Below are 21,157 nucleotides of genomic sequence, written 5' to 3' on the forward strand. Positions count from 1 at the left end.
GGCTAACTGGCCTTTGTAAATTGCCCCCGGTGAATGGTAGAATTAGAGGGAGTGGTGAGAGAGGGAGAATAAAAAAGTAGGATTAATGTAGGATTATTAAAGTTGGTGTAAACTCGGTGGGCTGAAGAACCCACTTCCTCGCCATACATGATGCCTTGGCAAGAAAAAAGGAAAGTTTACGTGGTGCATTTAGTGCCTTTACTTCCCTTTGAACACATTTCAGAAATCACTTGCACTACTTTTCAATGTAGTCATTTCATCCTTGCATATTTATTTATTATGGTGGTGGCATCCGTCGGTTTCGAGAGACCTTGGATCTGTGCCTGGAGTTTCCAGGACGCAGGCCTGGGCAGGGTTGTATGGGAGACCAGCAGTTGCCCAAGCTGCAGGCCTTCCCCTCTCCACGCCACCGATGTTGTCCAAGGGAAGGGCACTAGGACCCATGTTGCTTGGCACCGGTGACGTTGCAGAGCAATGTGTTGTTAAGTGCCTTGCTCAAGGACACAAACATAGTGCCTCAGCTGAGGCTCGAACCAGTGACCTTCAGGTTACTAGTCTGATGCCTTGCCCACTAGGGCATGCGCCAACACATGTTTATTATTATATAGAGACACAACACAGACCAGCCCCCAAGAGCTGCACCACACAGCACTGACCTATTTAACCCAATCCTGACCACAATGACCTAATAACCAGTACACCATCGGACTGTGGGAAAAAACCCATGTGTACATGGGAAGAATGTATGAACGTTCTGATAGAGGACTTACTTACTGTCCGTTACGCCGCTGGCGTTTGGGGCAGCAGTGAAGGTCCTCCATCTCTGGTGGTGTTCTGGGCTTCCTTCATCACGTCAGTAGCTTCGTCTTGGTTTTCACTCCTGTCAGTCATGCAAGTCCCGGGTGGAGACTCAGGAAAACCTTCGCACTCAGATCAAGAAGAAATCTTCATTGCTGTCTCTGTAACAACTTTGTTTTACCAGTCAGGGTTGCTAGCCCTGTGCTGAACCCCCAAATTTGGAGGTCCAGTAGACCACTCTTAGTTTGGCCTCTACCCTTTGACCTGTTTGGCATGAGGACCCCACCAAGAGCCAAAGCATAAAGCCCTGACTCCAGCCAACATAGCTCTCCGGGTCATTGAGGCACACAAGCCTCCAAACCCTACGACAAGATTGTGGTCCTCTAGGAGGCTTACAGAGGATGCTGGAACTGAACTCAGACCTCTGACCACTGCACTAACCTGGTGACCCCACTGAATTCAATAAAATACGATTTAGTTATAAAATAAGTTTTTCTGTAATAGAGTTCTGAATTCTGAATAAAATCTCTGTAACTGTGTCTATATTCTAAAATCTGTTATTGCTTTTCCCCTGTACCATGTTGATGTACTGATGAGATAAAATGATCTGAGTGGATGCCATGCAAAACTTTCACTGTACCTCAGTATATGACAATAATCAATCAGTTTACCAATAAAATAGTTATAATTAGTTTATTCATAATTTAATTGTAATAGTTCACATAATCTTGCCTTATTATTGAATGCAAGGAGCTAGAGTATCATTGCAGTCCATCTACACTGCTTTCCCTCCAAAGCCTTCATCAGGTGTATTATAGCCAGGCCAACACACAGTCCTCTAGATGTAGCATAGCCCCTTGTCCTCCTGACAGAAAGTTCACGTTTTAATCAGCCTCTTTGATTATGCTGTGTACCTATCACCAGGCACCTTCAGTGACTTTGTCAACGATTCCTTCAGCCACAAGTATCTGTATTCATAGAAGAATGAATTGATAAAAGAATGGGGGGCGGGGGTCTCATTGAAACCTATTGCATATTGAAAGGCAAAATTTGCAGATACTGGAAATCCAAAGCAACACGTACAAAATGCTGGAGGAACTCAGTAGGCCAGGAAAAGAGTAAACAGTCAACATTTCAGGCCGAGAGCCTTCATCAAGACTGATGAAGAGTCTCGCCCCAAAATGTTGACTGTTTACTCATTTCCATAGATGTTGCCGGGCCTGCAGAGTTCCTCCAGCATTTTTTATATATTGCTTTGGATTTCCAGTATCTACAAATTGTGTGTGTTGCTTGAACATTGCTTGGATAGAGACATGGAGAGAATGTTTCCTTCAGTGGGGAAGTCTAGGATTAGAGGGACCAGCATTTTGTGTGTGTTGTTTGAATTTCCAGCATCTGCAGATTCCCTCATGTGAGCCTCAGAAAAGAGTCCATTTAGGACAGAAATGGGGAGAAATTTATTTAGCTAGAGGGTGGTGAATCTGTGTAATTCATTGCCACAGATGGGTGTGGAGGCCAAATCATTGGATATATTTAAAGAAGTGGTTGATAGGTTCTTGATTAGTCAAGGTGTTGAAGATTACAGGGAGAAGACAGGAGGATGGGGTTGAGAGGGGTAATAAATCAGCCATGATGTAATGGCAGAGCAGACTCAATGAGCCAAATGGCCTAATTCTGCTACTATGCTTTATGATTTTATAGCATTGGCTTATAATTGTCATAGTACCAATAAACAGTGAAAAGCATGTCTTAGATATTGTTCATACAGATCAGTTCATTACAGAATGCAGAATAAAGTGCAACAGTTGCTGAGAGAGCGGTGCAGATGGACGATAAAGTGAAATCACTACACAAAACAATAGCAATTCAGAACAAAGTGTAAAGTGGAAAACTATCTAAAATAATGAAAAGTCCTCAATAACTCAAACAAATTCTAAACTATTTGGTGGGCCTGAACAGTGAATTAAAATTATGTCACCTCCAGACTGATAAATCTGAATTGTTTGCTGAATAATTGTGGCCACGATGCTCTAAGTTAATATTGTCAGTAGTCTCCATCATCGTTATTAAAGTGGCTTGCCCAATGTGCTCCAAATAGTTATACGACTATTAGGGCAATTTTTGGTTATCCCATAGTTTCAGATACCTTTGTCTTTCTAGGGAATTCTAAATGCTAATCAGAGTTTTGCTCATTTTTAGTCCTGATGAAGAGACCTCTCCGAAGATGCTGCCTGAGTTGCTGAGTTCCTACCGTGTGTTGCTCTGAATTTCCCGTGTCAGTAGAATCGCATGTGTTTAAGCTTTAGTAAATGTTGGATGCGGAATATCATGAAATTGTATAGAATGTAAAGAGGCTATTCAGCCCATCATGCTTCTCCGGTTCTAATAATTCAATTCCTTGTGCTTGCTTGAACAGTCATAAACTCAGCTTAGAGGTGAATATAATGAAATATTGTATTTCAAATTCAGATTCAGGTTATTTATCGCCTGTGGTAAACATTGGCTAGCTCAATGAGTTCAAATTCATGGCAACCATAGATGTGGCGTCCTAGCTGTCTACGTACGTAGGGCAGTAGAGTCTGGCGAGCAGTCTGTTGCTCATGCAGTAGGCTCTCCCGCTCCACATGGCTGATGAATCCCAAGGAGAGTTTGGCACCAGCATTGTCGCAGGAGTTGCCAGTCAACTTTGAACTCAACGTAGGACTGCCTTAAGGACTCTGGCTCTGTATTTTGCATTGCGGTTTACTCCTGAGGCCTTCCTCTTGAGTGGGCACAGCTGTAAGGCTGCTGAGCTTTGAGATCAGAGTTTTCCTTCTCCTAAGTGAGCTACCAACCACAGTGGAAGAGCCCCATTTGCCCGCAGCAACTGTTTTTAAGATGCCAGTAACCTGGCTTTGCCCCTTCTTTCGGTAGAAATAATTCCGCCAGGCTTAGTAGCTAAGCCACACATGAAGGCCAGGAACTGGACTTGTGTGTCAGAGGATATTTGAGATATATGCCACTGGGAGCATTTATAGGTGGTGGGAGCTTATCCCCACCTCCGGCTATGACAACCTCAAGGAGCTGCAAGTTCACAATTTACTATCAGGGAAGAGGTACAGGAACCTGAAGACAGTTCAGGAACAGCTTCTTCCCCTCCACCATCAGATTTCCGAATGGACAATGAACCCATGTACACCGCCTCACAATTTTATTTCCTGTCTTTTTGCACTATTTATTTAATTTTCTTTTGTTATATGTACTTATTATGTTATATATACTATTTTTATAGTTGTTATTATTATTTATTGCAATGTACAGCTGCTGCAAAACAAATTTCAAGATACAGTATATGCCAGTGATATTAAACCTGATTCTGAAGGTACAAGTTACAAAGTGAACAGTATTATGCTATTGGCTCTTCATATGTGATGAGACCTGGATGGTGGCAACGAGTTTTGTAGTCTCATGGCCTGGAGGAGAAACTATTTTCCACCCTAACAAGCCTTGTCCTAATACTACGGTACCTCCTGCCTGAAGGTAGGGGGCCAAAGAGATTGTTGGACAGATGGGAGGGATCATTGATATTGCTGAAGACCCTACATACTCAGTGCTCCTGATAAATGACTTTGATGGGTGGAAAAGAGATTTTGATGATCCTCTCAGCTGTCCTCCCAATTCTTTGTAGGGAATTATGGTCGGATTCCTTGCAATTCCCATTCAAAATGGTGATGTAGCTGGTGAGGACACTCTCGATGGAGCTCCTGTAAAATGAGAGGATGGGAGCCTCGCTCAGCCCGCTGCTACTCACACTGCTGACGCTTGACTGTGTCGTAAGATTCAGCTCAAACCGTGTCATCACGTTTGCAGAGCGGCTGGCTGCATCAACAACAACATCGAGGGGTAATGACTGTTCCTGAACCTGCTGGTGAGGGTCATGAGGCTCCTGTACCTTCTTCCTAGGTGGTGGGGGTCCTTGATGATGGATATGTTTTCCTGTGACAGTGCTCTGTGTAAGTGTTCTCAATGGTGGGGAGGGCTTTACCCATGGTGGACTGGGCCGTATCCACTACTTTCTGTAGGATTTCCTGTTCAAGGGTATTGGTGTTTCCATGCCAAGCTGCGACCAAAGACGTGGTGTTAAGGGAACAGGTGCAATGCTGCCTTTAAAAAGAAAATCTCTTCTTTAAAAGAGTCACCGGGGAACCTTGCCAAATCCTGTTTAATGCGTTATCCAGCATCTCCAATGATATAGCAGAGGCTCAGAAGTGGATTATAAGATCTTGGAGATATGGAACAGGACAGTGTTAAAGAGTTGACACATCAGCCTTGACATCACTGAATGATGCAATGTATTTGAGGTTCTAAGTGGCTTCTTCTTCTAGGTTGGAGAGTCAAACATCACTTTCCATCTGGGTAACGTCCAACCTGATGGCATGAACACCAATTTCTCTAACTTCCAGTGCTTTCTCCCTGCCCCTCCCACTTCTCTCTTTTTCTATTCCCCGTTCTGGTTCCCCTCTTACCCATTCTCTTCTCTTCACTTGTCCATCACCCCTCCTGGCCCCTTCATCTTGCTTTTCCCCCTTCTCCTCTCCTATCAGATTCCTTTCTCAGACCTTTACCTCTTCCACCTATCCCCTCCCAACTTCTTACTTCTCCCCCCCCCAACCTTGCCCCTCACCTGTCAGCTTGTACTCCTTATGTACTGCACCCCCACATTCTTATTCTGACTTCACCCCCTTCCTTTCTGGTCCCAATGAAGGTTCTCGGCCCTAAACAACTTTTGCTTATTTCCCTCTGTGGATGCTGACTGACCTGCTGAGTTCCTCCAGCGCTTTGTGTGGGTTTCTCTGGATTTCCAGCATCTGCAGAATCTCTTGTGTTGATGACTTGCCTCCTCTTCTCTCTGTAAGAGTGTTACCAGGTCTCCTGTTTACGTTGATCTCTGTTTGTCTACTGATCTCAGCCAGATGGCAGTAAATGACCTTGGTATTTTTTTCAATCAGAGAATGTATCACTGATCTCTGTTGTAAGCCTTTTAAATCAGGACTAGGCTTGGCTGTGAATAAATGCACAGTTTAATTGTCTTAGGAGGATACTGTAGGTTGAGTGAGCTGGGGCTTTTCTCTTTGGAGTGAAGAAAGATGAAAGGTGCCCTGATAGAAGTATATTGAATTGACTTTACTTCTTACATCCTTTACATACGTGAGGAGTGAATGTTGTTACGTTATGGCTCCGTCTAAATGTGCAAATTATAGACATTTATAATAAAACAGTAAGATATACAACAGGACGGTCAATATAACATAGAAATACAATTGTGTCAGTGTGAATTAATCAGTCTGATGGCCTGGTGGAAGAAGCTGTCCCAGAGCCTGTTGGTCCTGGCTTTTATGCTGTGGTACCGTTTCCCGGATGGCAGCAGCTGGAACAGTTTGTGGTTGGGGTGACTCAGGTCCCCAATGATCCTTTGGGCTCTTTTTACACACCTGTCACTGTAAGTGACCTGAATAGTGGGAAGTTCACATCCACAGATGCCCTGGGCTGTCCACTCTCTGCAGAGTCCTGCGATTGAGGGAGGTACAGTTCCCATACCAGGCAGTGATGCAGTCAGTCAGGATGTTCTCAATTGTGCCCCTGTGGAAAATTTTTAGAATTTGGGGGCTCAAACTTCTTCAACTGCCTGAGGTGAAACAGGCGCTGTTGTGTTTTTCTCACCGCACTCTACAGCTGTTCACTTGTTGGAAACACAGAATGATAAGAGGGAGGGATCAAGAGAACAGCAGCAATTTCTTTCCCCAGAACAGAAATGGCTAATGTGAGAGATCATAATTATAAGAAGATTGGAGAAAAGTATAGGGGGGATGTCAGAGGTAGGATTTTTACAGAGTGTGGTGGGTACGTGGAATGCCCTGCTGTGGTGGTGGTAGTGACAGACCAGCACATTAAGGGAAGGGCATTTAAGAGACTCTTCGATAGCCATATGAATGATTGAAAAATGGAGGGCTATATAGGAGGGAAGGGTTAGATTTATCTTGGTATAGGTTAAAATGTCAGCATAACATTATGGGCTGACAGGCCTGCATTGTTGTATGAATTGCCCACCTTCCCTCATAGCCATTGTTAAATGGCAGAGGATAGCTTCAGCACCTCTACACTGGAGAGCAAAGAAAAGACATTTCAAATGAGAGTAACACAAACAAAATGCTGAAGGAACTCAGCAGGTCAGGCAGCGTCAATGGAGAGGAATAAAGAGTTGATGTTTCTCACTTGACATTGGAAACAAAATATAATTTTTCTTCTGCCTCATTCCTCTCCCTTTCAGGAAGTCCTGATAAATCTTTTGTGATGCAGACCCTATTGCAATGTAGGAAGTTGGGGTAGGCAGCTGAGGAAGGCTTGGGTCGATAGTGGTTGATGGTTTGATTTTGCAATTTGTTGATGGTACATTTAACGCATATATTCCCAGGATAGGTTGTTTTATTTTTGTAGAAAAAAAGGATAAAAAGGAAGAAGAGCCGGAGGTGAACAGAGATGTTGACTAGTCGGTCACGGTACACGCATCTGTGTATATCTGTTTTACCTGCTCTGACACTTCCTAATGTAGGAACACTTGAAAGTTTGTATTCACCTTTCGCCGTGAATGGACACATTAGCCCTGTAACATAACCAGACCGGGAGAAGCTTGCAATCTTTAAATCTTTTGTATCCTTGCTATTTGCTCAGGTTTTGTTACCTCCCTCACTCTCTTTCGGTCTGCCTCCTGTGCCCTGGGAAAAGGCAGTTTGAGGACTTGTGCAGTTCAGCAAACTCTCAGCCTATTGTGCTTTACAGACAGACCTGAACAGGCTAAAAAGCAATTGGGCTTTTCTCTCTCTCTCTCTCTCTCTCTCTCTCTCTCTCTCTCTCTCATTTTCCTGCTCCCTTTTATCCCTGTGTTAAACTGCTATGATTTTACAATTAGACCCACCCCACACAAACACTATTGAACCAAGCTATCTCTTTCAAAGTAAATTTTCAACACTTTAAATTGTGATTAGGAAGTCATAACGGTTTGAAAGATTATCAAAGGCCTGGATTTAACACCTAGCAGTGAACCACCTCCCCCAACTGCTTTACTTTTTCCCCAATTTCTCTGTGAATGCTTTAAAAAATATAGATGTACCATATTATTACGGATGAAACACAACTACCAAGATAGAAAATAACACAATTAACATTTTTCAGATACCAGACAAGATTTTAAAAGGTGCATTTCCCCCCTGACAAATATAGAAATGTTGAAATAGTAGAAAGGGAGGAGGCCATTCCGTTTTTTTTGTGTGCAGCTAAGAGTGAAATCTACCACACTTCCAATCCCCTGCCCTAAACCTGCATCTCGTGAATAAAATAGAACCCATTTTTGGATCCAAAGCAAACATTTCAAAACACATATGTCATAGGAGCAGAATTAGGCCATTCAGCCCATTGCATCTGTTCCACCATTCCATCATGGCTGATCTATTACCCCTCTCAACCCCATTCTCCTGTCTTCTCCCCATAACCTTTGACGCCCTTACTAATCAAGAACCTGACAACCCCTACTTTAAATATACCCAATGCCTTGAAAGATTATCAAAGGCCTGGATTTAACACACAATTCACCACTCTCTGGCTAAATAAGTCCCTCATCATTATTAAGAATCAGAGAGGAAGTTTATACAAAGTTGTTACTCTGGGCCCCATGGTTATTGCAACACTTGCACTTTGGGGCGTTCCGGAGTTTGGAGATCAAACCCTACGTGCTAGGTAAAGAGATCGTACATCCTCCCCAAGGAAACCTGGAAGGTTTCCTCCAAGTGCTTGAAGTCCTCGCCCACAGTCCCAAGACGTAACAGTTCGTAGGTTAATTGGTCATTGTAAATTGCCCTGTGATTTGGCTGGGATTTGTTGGGGGCTGCTGGGTGCGAAGGGCCAGAAGGGCCTTACTCCATGCAGTATTCCTAAAGAGAAACAAATGAGTATTCGCGGAGCAAGGCATTCGACTGGCACATGCGCTCTTGTCATATTCTTGAAATCAACTCGGTACGGTCCAGACGTCGTGCAGGATGAAGATCGGAATTGACAAGGAAAGTGCAGCAGATTCCAGAAATCTGAAATTAAAATGCTAAACGGCAAAAATATTCAGTAGGTCAGACCACGGCTGTGAAGGGAAAACCAGAGTTACTATTTCACAAAATGTTGGAGGAACTCAGCTGGTCAGGCAGCATCCATGGAGAGGAATAAACAGTCGACATTTTGGGCCGAGAGCCTTCATCTGGATTGTTTCAGATCAGTTACTATTTCAGATTCTGATTAAAGACATTTGATCTGAAACATTAACTCTGTTTCACTCTCCACAGATGCAACAATCCTGTCCTACTGAGAATAGCCCAACAGTTTCTGTTTTTCTTTTAAGATGTAGTTTCAAAACAAAATGGATCCAAATTCTTCACTTGATTCTCTTGATTCTGGTGATAGAGTCGGGATGTAGCATGGGTGTGTGTGTGTGTGTGTGTGTGTGTGTGTGTGTGTGTGTGTGTGTGTGTGTGTGTGTGTGTGTGTGTGTGTGTGTGTGTGTGTGTGTGTGTGTGTGTGTGTGTGTGTGTGTGAGTGTGAGTGTGTGTGTGTGTGTGTGAGTGTGTGTGTGAGTGAGTGTGTGTGTATGTGTGTGTGAGTGAGTGTGTGTGTATGTGTGTATGTGTGAGTGTGTGTGTGTGTGTGAGTGTGAGTGAGAGTGTGTGTGTGTGTGTGTGTGTGAGTGTGTGTGAGAGTGTGTGTGTGTGAGAGAGAGTGTGTGTGAGTGTGTGTGTGTGAGAGAGAGTGTGTGTGTGAGTGTGTGTGTGTGAGAGAGAGTGTGTGTGTGTGAGTGTGTGTGTGTGAGAGAGAGAGTGTGTGTGTGTGAGAGAGAGAGTTGCAGTTGTTCTGTGTGAAAACATTCCACATTTCTAAGGAATTTTGAGGTATCTGGGGAAAACAATCAGAACGTATGTGTTAGACTGCAGATAATGGGAATCTGGATCAACACACACAAAGTGCTGAAGGAACTCTGCATGTCAGGCAGCATCTATGGAGGGAAATGAACGGTCCACAATTCAGACCTTCATCATTGCATTTCTGTAATCAAACATATCTGAATGTATTATAGGTTGTTAATGTCATCCAGAAATTTTGACATTGTCCCAACAGAAAACATCTCAAATACCAGCAGAATGATATTTCTATTCTGGACAAGAGATGGAGAATTTTTTAAATGGGGAGACAAAGCTGTGTTGATAGTCCAAGGGACTTGACTACGTGTACACAAATCATTGAGGGTCAATATGCAAATACAGGACACAATTAGGAAGGTAAGTGGTATGCTAGCCTTTATATGAGAGGCAGTTCCTGAAGAAGGGTCAGCTGTTTATTCGTTTCCATAGGTGACGCACCAGCAATAACTCTCGGAGATGTGAGGCGAGATATAGGCTTTTATTGGCTGGAAGAAAGAACAAGCAGCAATTGACCACCACACTACATCCTGGAGACTGAGGCCGGGGCTGTGTCTCCAATCGTCTTTATACCGGGGTCTGTGGGAGGAGCCACGGTCCGTGGGAGGAGCCACAGGAGCGGTCAGCGGGGTGGCGTGTCCAGACAGGTATATGTCGTTCACCATAGTTGCCTGATCTGCCGAGTTCCTCCAGCGTTTGGTAGGTGTTGCTCTGGATTTCCAGCATCTCCAGATTACTCGTGTTTGAGAGGGTTTGATTGCAGGAGTAAGGAAAACTTGTTGCTGTTGGTGGAGTGCCTCAGTGAAATCACTCCTGGATTATTGTGTTTTCCTTACCTACGCAAGGATGTTAGCTACCATGGACGGAGAGCTGCAATGTGCTATTGTACAAGAGATGGAGTTCACTGCATCCATATTGCTGGTAGCTTAGAAGAATGAGAAGAAATCGCAGAGAAACTTCTAAAACTGAGAGGCTAAATGCAGGGAGGATGTCTCAAAGTAAATCTCTGGCCATCTAGATCTGAGACAAGGTGAAATTTCTTATCTTGACAGGGTGGGATTCTCTACCCCAGAGAGTTGTGGGAGGCCAGTTAATGTATTCCCTGGATATGGGTTTAGCATAATAGTAGAGAAAGATGGTGCTGAGTAAAAAGATTGATGTGATCCTGATGAAAGTCAAAGGGCCAAATAACCTGCTTCTGCTCTCATCTCTAACATTGTTATCGGATGTTCACCATTTATTCACCAGTAACAGGTCACCATTGACCAATTTGGATTTCACCAGGACCATTCCACTCCAGACCTTAGCTTTAGTCCAAACATTGACCAGGGAGTTACATTCCAAAGATGTTGTGGGGAGTCTGTCCTGGAGCTCAAGGCATCATTTGACTGAGTGAATTCAAGTCAATGACCATCAAGGGGAAACCACTTTGTTGCTTGGAGTGAAATCTCCTACAAAGGAAGATAGGAGGTCCATCATTACCAGCCCCAGGTCATCATTGCAGGAGCTCCGCAGGACAGTGTCCTTGATCCAGCCATGCTAGGGACTTCATCGATGACATTCCTTCCGATAGGAATCCAAAGTGGGGGTATTGTTCATTGTTAGGCAATGGATAATTTCATTCATAGTTCATTCACAGAAGAATGAATGAACTATGCCTTCTTGCAAGAAGACATGGGTATCACTTAGGCAGAGGGTAGGTGTCAAGTCGGCAAGTTCAATTGATCTCCGGAGGCTGGAGGCCAAGAGGCAGCATGTCCTGGGAGTTGGAGTGTGTGTGTGTGTGTGTTGCTGCTGTTCTGTTGTTTTTGCTGCTGCTTGTGTTGTTCTGCAGAACACTATGGGCAAGCTATGTTGGTGTACTAATGGGTGGTGATAATTGTGGGCTGCCCCCACGCATGGTTGTTAACACAGACGATGCATTTTACTGTAGGTTTCGATGAACATGTGATTGATAAACAAATGAATCTGAGTCTGAAGTAGAAAATGCCAGCAAAGGTCACCTCCAAGAAGTCAGAAAACATCTAATAACCCATCTTTGTTATTAAGATCCCCCCCCCCCAACTTCAGCATCGAAAGTAGACACATAACTACCATGCAAGATTAGAAAGTGGGTATCCCCTGGCTGGGATCTCATCCAGGGACATCCCACAAGGCAAATTCCACTGACAGGCATTAAAATTAAAAGAAAGATATCCCCAAATCCAACATTAGCACGGAGTCTTCTGTCATTCTGAAGTTTAATTCGTGTCAACGTGCCCCCAGCACATCCTCAGGGTGTCCTAAATATGAAAAATCGGCAGATGCTGGAAATCCAAAGCAACACACGCAAAACACTGGAAGAACTCAACAGGTCAGGCAGCGACTGTGGAAGTGAAGAAGTAGTTGACTTCTTCAGAACATGGGTTGTGTTGGTTGGTGACGCAAACGACGCATTCTAATTTGCATGTGATAAATAATTCTAAACACTAACATATTTTCCTACATGCTCATGTTCCTCCAATGTGTTTCTTTCCTTCTCGCTCAAATCAATTGTCCCCTTGGCCCTGTCTGGACGGATTTGTCCCGCCATTAGGAACCGGGAGAACACGATGGGTCAGGCACATTTCGCTATCGTCCAGGGCGGAGCAGGTGACAATGTTCGAGATGTCCTCGGAACCCAGTGGCGTGCCCGCCAACACTGACCTGTGTCTCATGCAGCCTGGCAGAACACCTAGCTTCGCCCGTGGCCGATGCCTAAGAGAACCACGGAATCTGAAGTAAATTTATATATAAAAAAACAAACGGCCGGAGAAATTCTGCCTGACCCCCCCGAGTTCCTCCCGCGGTTTGTTCTTCATATCAGAACCAAGTTTGTCACCCTATCTCCTCTCACGATGAATCCTTCCCTCCCATACTTGCTGTCGTCCCCGCCTGTCTATTTTTGCCTGCTTTCTCTATTTTTCGATACTCTGCATTCACGTTTCTCCTATGCTCGTTGCCCGTATTCCCGTAACATTATCAGAATCAGGTTTATTATCAGTGACATGTGTTGTGAAATGTGTCGCTTCGCGGCAGCAGTACAGTGCAATTCATAAAAAAAGCTATAAATTATAACAAGACGGATACAATGTATTAATATCCACATCCCTCCCCCCGGTATTCTCATCCATTCCTTCATCTCTTCCCCCGCATCGTCTTCGCACCCAAGCGCCGGGCCCTTTCATTCTGTGACAAGTCGTCGTTTTGATCCTCGCCTCTCTCTGTGTTATTGTAGCAGTTAGACATTGTATTACACGGTTTATATTAGTGCTACAAAAGCGGCGTTTGATCACGCCGTATGCTCGCTGAATGGGGAGAGAAAGCCGCTCGCTGGTGCACAGATTGTTCTGTGAGCGGGGCTTTGACCCCGCGCTATTCAGGAGAGCGCTCAAAGTGGTCTCACTGACAACATGCTCACACCCCCTTTATAACTCACTGAGCACACACAGCTGCCCGGGTGTCACTCACACACACACAAACAGCGTTCCTGCCTGTAAAGGGATGTCTCCTCCCCCTATCTCCTTTCATCTCTTTTCCAGTCCCGACATCTCATTGCCGTACAACCACCTCAAATTACGCGTCCGTTTCATGGCTGCTTGCAGAACGGAGTTTGCACTGACCCCTGTTGACGAAGCGCACGCCATTTGGGACGGCGGGCAGGGTTCGACTCTTTGCCTTAACGACTGTAAGGGGTTTACAGGTAACCAACTTCGCATCGCGAAATTCCCCAACTGAAAGACAATTTAGGGAGTAACACTTTTCTGCAACAGACACAAAATGCAGGAGGAACTCAGCAGGTCAGGCAGCATCTATGGGGAGGAATAAAACGGTCAACGATTCAGCCGAGACCTTTCATCAGGGCACGACATTTCAGATGTTCTGGAAATGGAAAGCCTGGGCTGTGGCAGAGCTGGTGGAACTGAGAAAAGGGAATAGCATTTTTACAAGTGACAGAGTGGGAAGAAGGCAAGATATCTGTGAGAATCAGTAGGTTTGTAAAATATATAATTGGGCAGCCTATCAGTAGAGATGGAGTCAGAGAGATCAAGAAAGGGGAGAGGTCATACACTACAGCGCAGAAACAGGCCCTTCGGTCCATCCAGATAATGTCGACCCATTATTCTGCCTATTCCCATCGACCCATACCCCTCCCATCCACACTTCTCTTAAATATTGAAACTGCTGGCACCTGGTTCCGCACTCACACCACCCTCTGAGTGAAAAAGTTCTCCCTCAGTTTATACTTAAACATTTCACCTTTCACCCTTAACCCACGACCTCTAGTTCTAGTCTCACCCAACCCCACGGGAAAATGCCTGCTTGCATTTACTCTATCAATATATCTCATAATTTCATATACCTCTATCAACTCTCCCCTCATTCTCCTACACTCTAGAATGAAGTGCTAACCTATTCAACCTTTCCCTATAACTCAGGTTACAGTTATCACCCCTCAATCACCAGGCTTTTAAAATACTTTCACTTGCTTCATCATTGAAATGTTCCCACAACTATGGACTCACGTTCAAGGACCCTGCATCTCATGTTCCCAAAATGTATTGCGTACTTACTTCTTCTTCTTATTATTATTATTTATTTTTGTATTTCCGCAGTTTGCTGTCTTTTGCGTACTGGTTAAGCACCCAAATCGGTGCAGTCTTTCATTTATTCTATTATGGATTTATTGAGTATGCCTGGGAGAGATTGAATCTCAGGGTTGTATATGGTGGCATACATGCACTTCGCTAATAAATTTACTTTGAACTTTGAACTCGAGTCCTGGTAACATCCTCATAAATTTTGTCAGAGATGGGCCAAGAAATTTGAGGGCAGTGTGGAAGCTGGAGGCAAAGTTGATTAAATTATCATTTAAAGTAGATCCTTTTCTGTCCTGTTCCTCGCAGACTCAGCACCACCACTCTTTCGCCAGCGACTGATGCCAATTGCTGACAGCTTGGGCAGAGTAGACACCACTCATGATTTTTTGCTGCTGACTAATGACACCAAGATCCAGGAGACCCACAAAGACAAGTGTAACTCCAGAAGGGACGTGTGGGGAATGCCACTACACGCTGGTTCCTCTGCCAAACCTCCTTCACTACACGTAACCCTGATAGACCATGTGATGGTTTCAGAATAAGTGTTAAATTGAATCAGAATCAGGTTTATTACCACTGATATACTGTATGTTGTGAAATTTGTTGATTTTTGGCAAGATGTAAAATTATTATAAGTTACATAAGCAAATAGATTGTGCAAAAGATGAATAACAAGGTAGTGTTCATGGGTTCATGGACTGTTCAGCTATCTGATGGAGGAGGGGAGTTCTTAAGGCATCGAGTTCAGATCTTGAAGCTCCTGTACATCCTTCCCAATGGTAGAAATGTTAAATAAATTTTGCAAGTTGCAGATGATTTGACTGCGAATATGTGAAGCGTTGCGTGTGTCTGACTGCACATTGTATGCTCTTATTTTTCAATGGAAAGATTTAATTTGATGTAATGTGGGTTTGTAAATAAAAAATCTGCAGTGGTCAAGGGAAAAGAATGGTATTAGTGAGAACAACTACAGGGTATAGAGTTATTTTCAAGAGTTACACCATAGAACACAGAACAGTACAGTACAGGCCCTTTGGACTATGATGTTGTGCCAACCCTTTAACCTCTAAAAGATCAATCTAACCCTTCTCTCCCACATAGCCCTCCATTTTATTATCATCAATGTGCCTATCTTAAAATCTCTTTACTGTTCCTAATGTATCTGATGCTACCACCTTTCCTGGTAGCATGTTCCGTGCACCCACCTCTTCTCTCTGTGAAAAACACACCTCTGACATCCTCCTGTACTTTGCTCCAAACGCCTTAAAGTTATGCCGTCTTGTATTAGCCATTTTTGCCCTGGGAAAAAGTCTCTGGTTGTCCACTCGATCTAGGGCTCTTAGCACATTCTAATTCTTGTGAAGTCAAGTTTACAAGAGTTCACTGCCAGCTTTCTCATTTAGATCCCCCTATAATACAGATGAGTCTCCATTAATATCTGGGCACTGGAAGGAAATGGGAATGGACGGTAATCAGAACTATGGTCCAGAGCTCTGTTAAGGAACTTTAGCTTTGTCACCTAACACTAACAAACTTATAGAGATGTACTGGTTAAAGCATCTTGTTTGGCTGCATCATTTTCTGGTATGAAAATTTCAATGTGCTGCAGTGTAGGGTGCTGCAGAGAGTAATAGACTCTGCCCAATATATCATAGGGACATCCCTCCCCAATGGAGGCATTGTCTCAAGAAGGCAGCATCAGTTATCAAAGATCCCCAGCATCCGGACCTTGCCATTTCCTCACAGCTCCCGTCAGGCAGGAGGTACAGAAGCCTGAAGTTCCATATCATCAGGTTCAGGAACAGCGAATTCCCTTCAACCATTCGGTTCTCGAACCAACTAGCACAATCCTTAATCACTACAGTTTAGCAACACTGACCACTGTGATCATTTTGCACTGTGATTTTTTTTTGTTCTAATTGTATTCTTTCTTATATAAATTGTGTATAATTTATATTTATGCTTTTCGTGTGAATGCTGTTTATCTGATGCGGCTGCAAGTTAGTTTCTCATTGCACCCGTACAAATGACAATAAACTCAACTTTGGCTTTGAAGGGAACCAAGCCGAGCCAGGTAAGGCTTGCCCATGTTGTGATTACCTTCAAACACAAGACAAGGAGCTGAAGATTCAGCCTGAATGTGGACTGTCAGGACAAACCAGCTAAAGGCAGGCTGTTCCTTTACTTTATAGACTTGCAGTGTTAAGTCACTTCATGTATCTATTTTGAAAGCTATTTGTTATAGATAAAACATTTGGAGTATATTTGGGCTGACATAATGGACAGACTAACACAGCGGTGATACAGGCACATAGCATCATAAAAGCAGTATTTACAAGAAAAGCATAAATTAAATTTAAATTATACATCATTTTTACAAGAAAGAACACAAACAAAGGTGTCCATTTTAATGCAGGGTGATCAAAGTGGTTAAAGTTGGATTAGGGTTGTCCTGGTTGGTTCAACAACAGAACGGTTGAAGGGAAGTGGCTGCTCTTGAACTTGGTGATGTGATCATTCTGTACATGAGAAGCTCATTGATAAGTAAGAATAATGTCTTGGCTTAGATGTCTTTGAATTGGTACGTTGTAGGTTTAAGCTCCAGTTCTATCATTAAGGCCATACTCTTGGCTGACTTCACAGATTTCTGTGGTGGAGAATTTCATGGGTTTTCCACCCTCTGGCAGCAGAAAATTCTCTTCATCTCAAGCCTAGATGTCTACCCCATAACCTGAAACTGCGACTGTTGATTTCAGAAAGCCTCTCTGCCAGGTGAAACATCCTCCCAGTATTCAGCCTTTCAACACCTTTCATGCACACACCCTCTGATGCTTTTAAGCTCTACTGAATATAGGCCCGGAGGTCCAATCCACATTAGCACAGCAGTTAGTGTGACACCATGACAGCTCAGGGTGTTGGATTTTGGAGTTTAGTTCCAGCGTCTTCGGTAAGGAGTTTGTACGTCCTCCCTGTGGACACATGGTTTTCCTCTGGGTGCTCCAGTTTCCTCCCACATTCCAAAGATGTACCAGTTAGTAGGTTAATTGATCATTGTAAATTGTCCTAAGATTATGGTAGGGTTATGTGCGTGGGTTGTTGGAGGTTCATACCCAGCAGCTGCGTAACAGAGGACTCTCTGATCTACGGGCTGTTCCCGGGGATGCACACCAAGACCAACATCCGGTGCGGCTGGCAGATCATTAACTCGGTCAAAGACGCTCTTTGGTCAGCCCAAAGATGGTCTACCAGCACACGGAGATGTCCGTGGGGGAATGCTGCCGACTGGCACATTCTCGGCTGCAGGAGTACGTGCTGAGGGACGCACTCAAACTTGGTGCAGCCACCACAAAGGCCCAATGGGGAAGGACCACAGTCTAGGGTTCTTCTCCCGTGGGAGTTGAGGGGTAGGGGCGTGCAGGGTGTACACCCCTAAACAAGTGTATGTAAATATGGAATAACAGAGTGCCACGTGGGCAGCGAAAAGTATGAAAATGTAAAGACTGTAATGGAAACAGTTGTGAAGGGTTGAAAGTCATTGAATGGTTTATTGTATATAATTTTATTTTTGAATAAAGTATATTTTGTTTAATAAAGAAAAAGCTCCTTGGGTCGGAAAGGCCTGTTCTAAATAAATAAGTAAAATCCCTCCACACATGACAACCCTGCAAGCCAGCAATCGACTGGCAGCGTGGTGAACCACAAACCAGAGAAAATCCGCAGACGCTGGAAGTCAAAGTAACAGGAGGAACTCGGCAGGCCAGGCTGCATCTGAGGAAAAAAAGTCGCCATTTTGGGCCGAGACCCTTCATCAGGACTCCCTCAGTGTAACGATGAAACCTCAGCCCGGATTTTGTACTTCACAGAATGTGCTCAAACCCTTCACTGCAGGGACTATCTCAAGCATAAGACAGAAAACTAGGCACAAGAGACTCTGAAGATGCTGGGAATCCTAAGCAGCACACAGAAAATGATGGGAGAGCTCAAGAGGTCAGGCTGCATCTATGGAGCGAAATAAACGCTAAAATTAAATTTTAAAATATATTAGTAGATTAAGGGGTCGGCAGAACATCGTGGGCCAAAGGGCCTTACTGTGATGTTCTATCACTGTAATATTTTAGTTGTGCAGAGTCACCTCCAGCTGAGCTATGCTGCTGTGGTTCTGTACAGACGTTTCCGCGCCGCTGGACCTTGACCCTAAGGTGGTGGCTGCCCGCGCGCGCATCAGCCTCTCCACGTTAATTCATGCACAGGAGCTCTCCATAAAGGGAATCCACTTTAACATCCCCAATGAAGTCCCGTGGCATCTGGACCAGCCAACTGAAGACACAACAATTGACAACCCCTTAGGAGAATACCATACTTGAGTCGAGTGATTGCACTAACGCAAACTCAATCCACATCAGCGGTGCAATCAGTTAGAGGCAACTGAATCAGTGGTAAAGCGGGAACAGTATCTAACAGGTGCTAATTAAGGTCAGCATGGCACTAGCTGTGAAAATGTTTTAGCAAATAAGTTCTCAAGATGTGTCACTCCACAGAGAGAGAATCATTTTCATGTCATTAAATCTGCTGGGAAGTTGTGATCTGGTTTGGCGAAGAGAGTTGTCTTGTGTTGATTGTTTAACTCTCTGCGAGAGGTGTGAACTCATTCTAGCCCTTCTCTCTGGTTGCCCGAGCCAGCAACAAACTTCTGCAGACCCAAACTCCGCTCACCTCCTCCTACATTAACAATTAAACGTGTATTGCAATGGATTAGAAAGTGTCCTGCAGAGTATTTACAGGCTGTATTTACAATAATAAATGTCACATTGCTTTTGAAAGGTCAGCTTTATTTGTCAGATGCACATTGAAACATTGAAACTTACAGTCAAATGCATCGTTTGCATCAAAGTTCAAAGTATAAAGTAAAATTTTATTATCAAAGTACATATATGTCACCAGCCCTGAGATTCATTTTCCTGGGGGCATACTCAGCAAATCTCTAGAATAGTATCTAAAATAGGATCAATGAAAGATCAACCAGAGTGCAGAAGACAACAAACTGTGTAAATGCAAATATAAATAATTAACAATAAATAACGAGACCATGAGATAATCAGGTAAAGAGTCCTTAAAGTGAGATCATTGTTCATGGGAACATCTCAAATGATGGGGCAAATGAGTGTTGTTGTCCCCTTTTATTCAATCGCCTGATGGTTGGTGGTTGGTATATGTTCTTGAACCTGGTGGTGTGAGGCTGAGGCTCTTGTACCTTCTACCTGATGGCAGCAGCGAGAAGAGAACATGTCATGGGCAGTGGGGATCTCTGATGATGGATGCTGCTTTCCTACGACAGCGTTTTATGTTGATGTGCTCAATGGTCGGGAGGGCTTTACCCGTGATGTACTGGGCCGAATCCACTACCTTCTGTAGGATTTTCCATTCAACAGCACTGGTGATACCATACTAGGCTATACACTCTCCACTACACATCTGTAGAAGCTCGTCAAAGTCACGCTGGATCTCCGCAGACTCCTAATGAAATAGAAGCACTGCCATGTTTTCCTTGCAATTACACAGGACAGATCCTCTGAAATAATAACACCCAGAAATTTAAAGTTGCTAACCTTTTTCACCTCTGATCCTCTGAAGAGGACTGGCTCAAGGACCTCTGGTTTCCCTCTTCTGAAGATTACAATCAGCTCCTTGGTCTTACTGACATTCAGTGAGAGGTTGTTGTCATGATACCACTCAGCCAGATTGTCCATTTCCCTCCTGTATGCTGATTCATCACCCAACTTTGATACAGCCCACAACAGTGGTGTCATCAGCAAACTAGAATATGGTGTTGGAGCTGTGCCAAGCCACACTGTTGTAGGTGTAAAGTGAGTGGAGCAGGGGGCTAAACACACAGCCTTGTGGTACACCTGTGCTGATGGAGATCGTGGAGATGTCTTTGCCAATCCAAACTGACCGGGATCTACAAGTTGGGAAATCCAGGATCCAATTGCAGAGGAGGTGTTACAGCTGTAGTCAATTAAGAGCATCCTGGTGTATGCATCTTTGCTGACCAGATGTTCCAGAACTGAGCGAAGAGCCAATGAGATAGCATCTGCTGTGGACCAATTGCTCCGGTAGGCAAACTGGAGTGGATCCAAGTTTTCTCTCAGGCAGGAGTTGATATGTTTCATCATTAACCTCTCAAAACACTTCATCGCCGTAGGTGTAAGTGCTACTGGATGATAGTCACTGAGGCAGGTCACCACGCTCTTCTTGGGCTCTGGTATAATTGACGCCTGCTTTGAAGCGAGAGGTTAAAGATCCCAGCGAACACACTGGCCTCTTGGTCTCAGTGCAGGTCTTCAGTACGTGACCAGTCAAATCAAATCAGCAAGGATTGTGCTGAGCTGCACGCAAGTGTCAACACGCTTCCAGCACCAACATAGCACGCCCGCGAATCTCTGACCCTACCCACGCATCTTCGGAAAACCGGAACCCCCAGAGGAAGCCTAGGTGGATTCCGGGAGAATGTACAAACTCCTTACAGACAGTGCCAGGAACTGAACCCTGATCAGTGGTCACTGTTCCTTTAAATGATGTGCTAACTGCCACATGGCCATTACATTTAACCAGGGCCCTTTGGGATGTCGGGCTGTTGGGAGGAACAGTAGGTTTTGATGGACGTTGGCGGCTTGCTATGGCCTGCGTGGTGGGTGGTGGGAGAGGTTGATGCTTTTTGCTGGAGCAAGTGGAAGGAGGGATGATGCTTTG

General features: G+C 44.2%; 1 long non-coding RNA gene across 2 annotated transcripts in view; it reads left to right on the forward strand.

Moving 5' to 3' along the window:
• Positions 1–16,225, forward strand: part of LOC132379399 (uncharacterized) — a 30,348-nt gene extending 14,123 nt beyond the window's left edge. The window contains exons 3-4 of one of the 2 annotated variants that reach the window (XR_009507415.1): positions 10,221–10,435; positions 14,714–16,225. This is a non-coding gene — a long non-coding RNA (uncharacterized LOC132379399). The remainder of the gene's footprint in view (positions 1–10,220; positions 10,436–14,713) is intronic. The other variant, XR_009507413.1, reaches the window with a different exon arrangement.
• Positions 16,226–21,157: the final 4,932 nt, after the last annotated feature.

This window comes from Hypanus sabinus, chromosome 22 (genome assembly GCF_030144855.1).
Source record: "Hypanus sabinus isolate sHypSab1 chromosome 22, sHypSab1.hap1, whole genome shotgun sequence".
In the NCBI taxonomy this organism is placed as follows: Eukaryota; Metazoa; Chordata; class Chondrichthyes; order Myliobatiformes; family Dasyatidae; genus Hypanus; species Hypanus sabinus.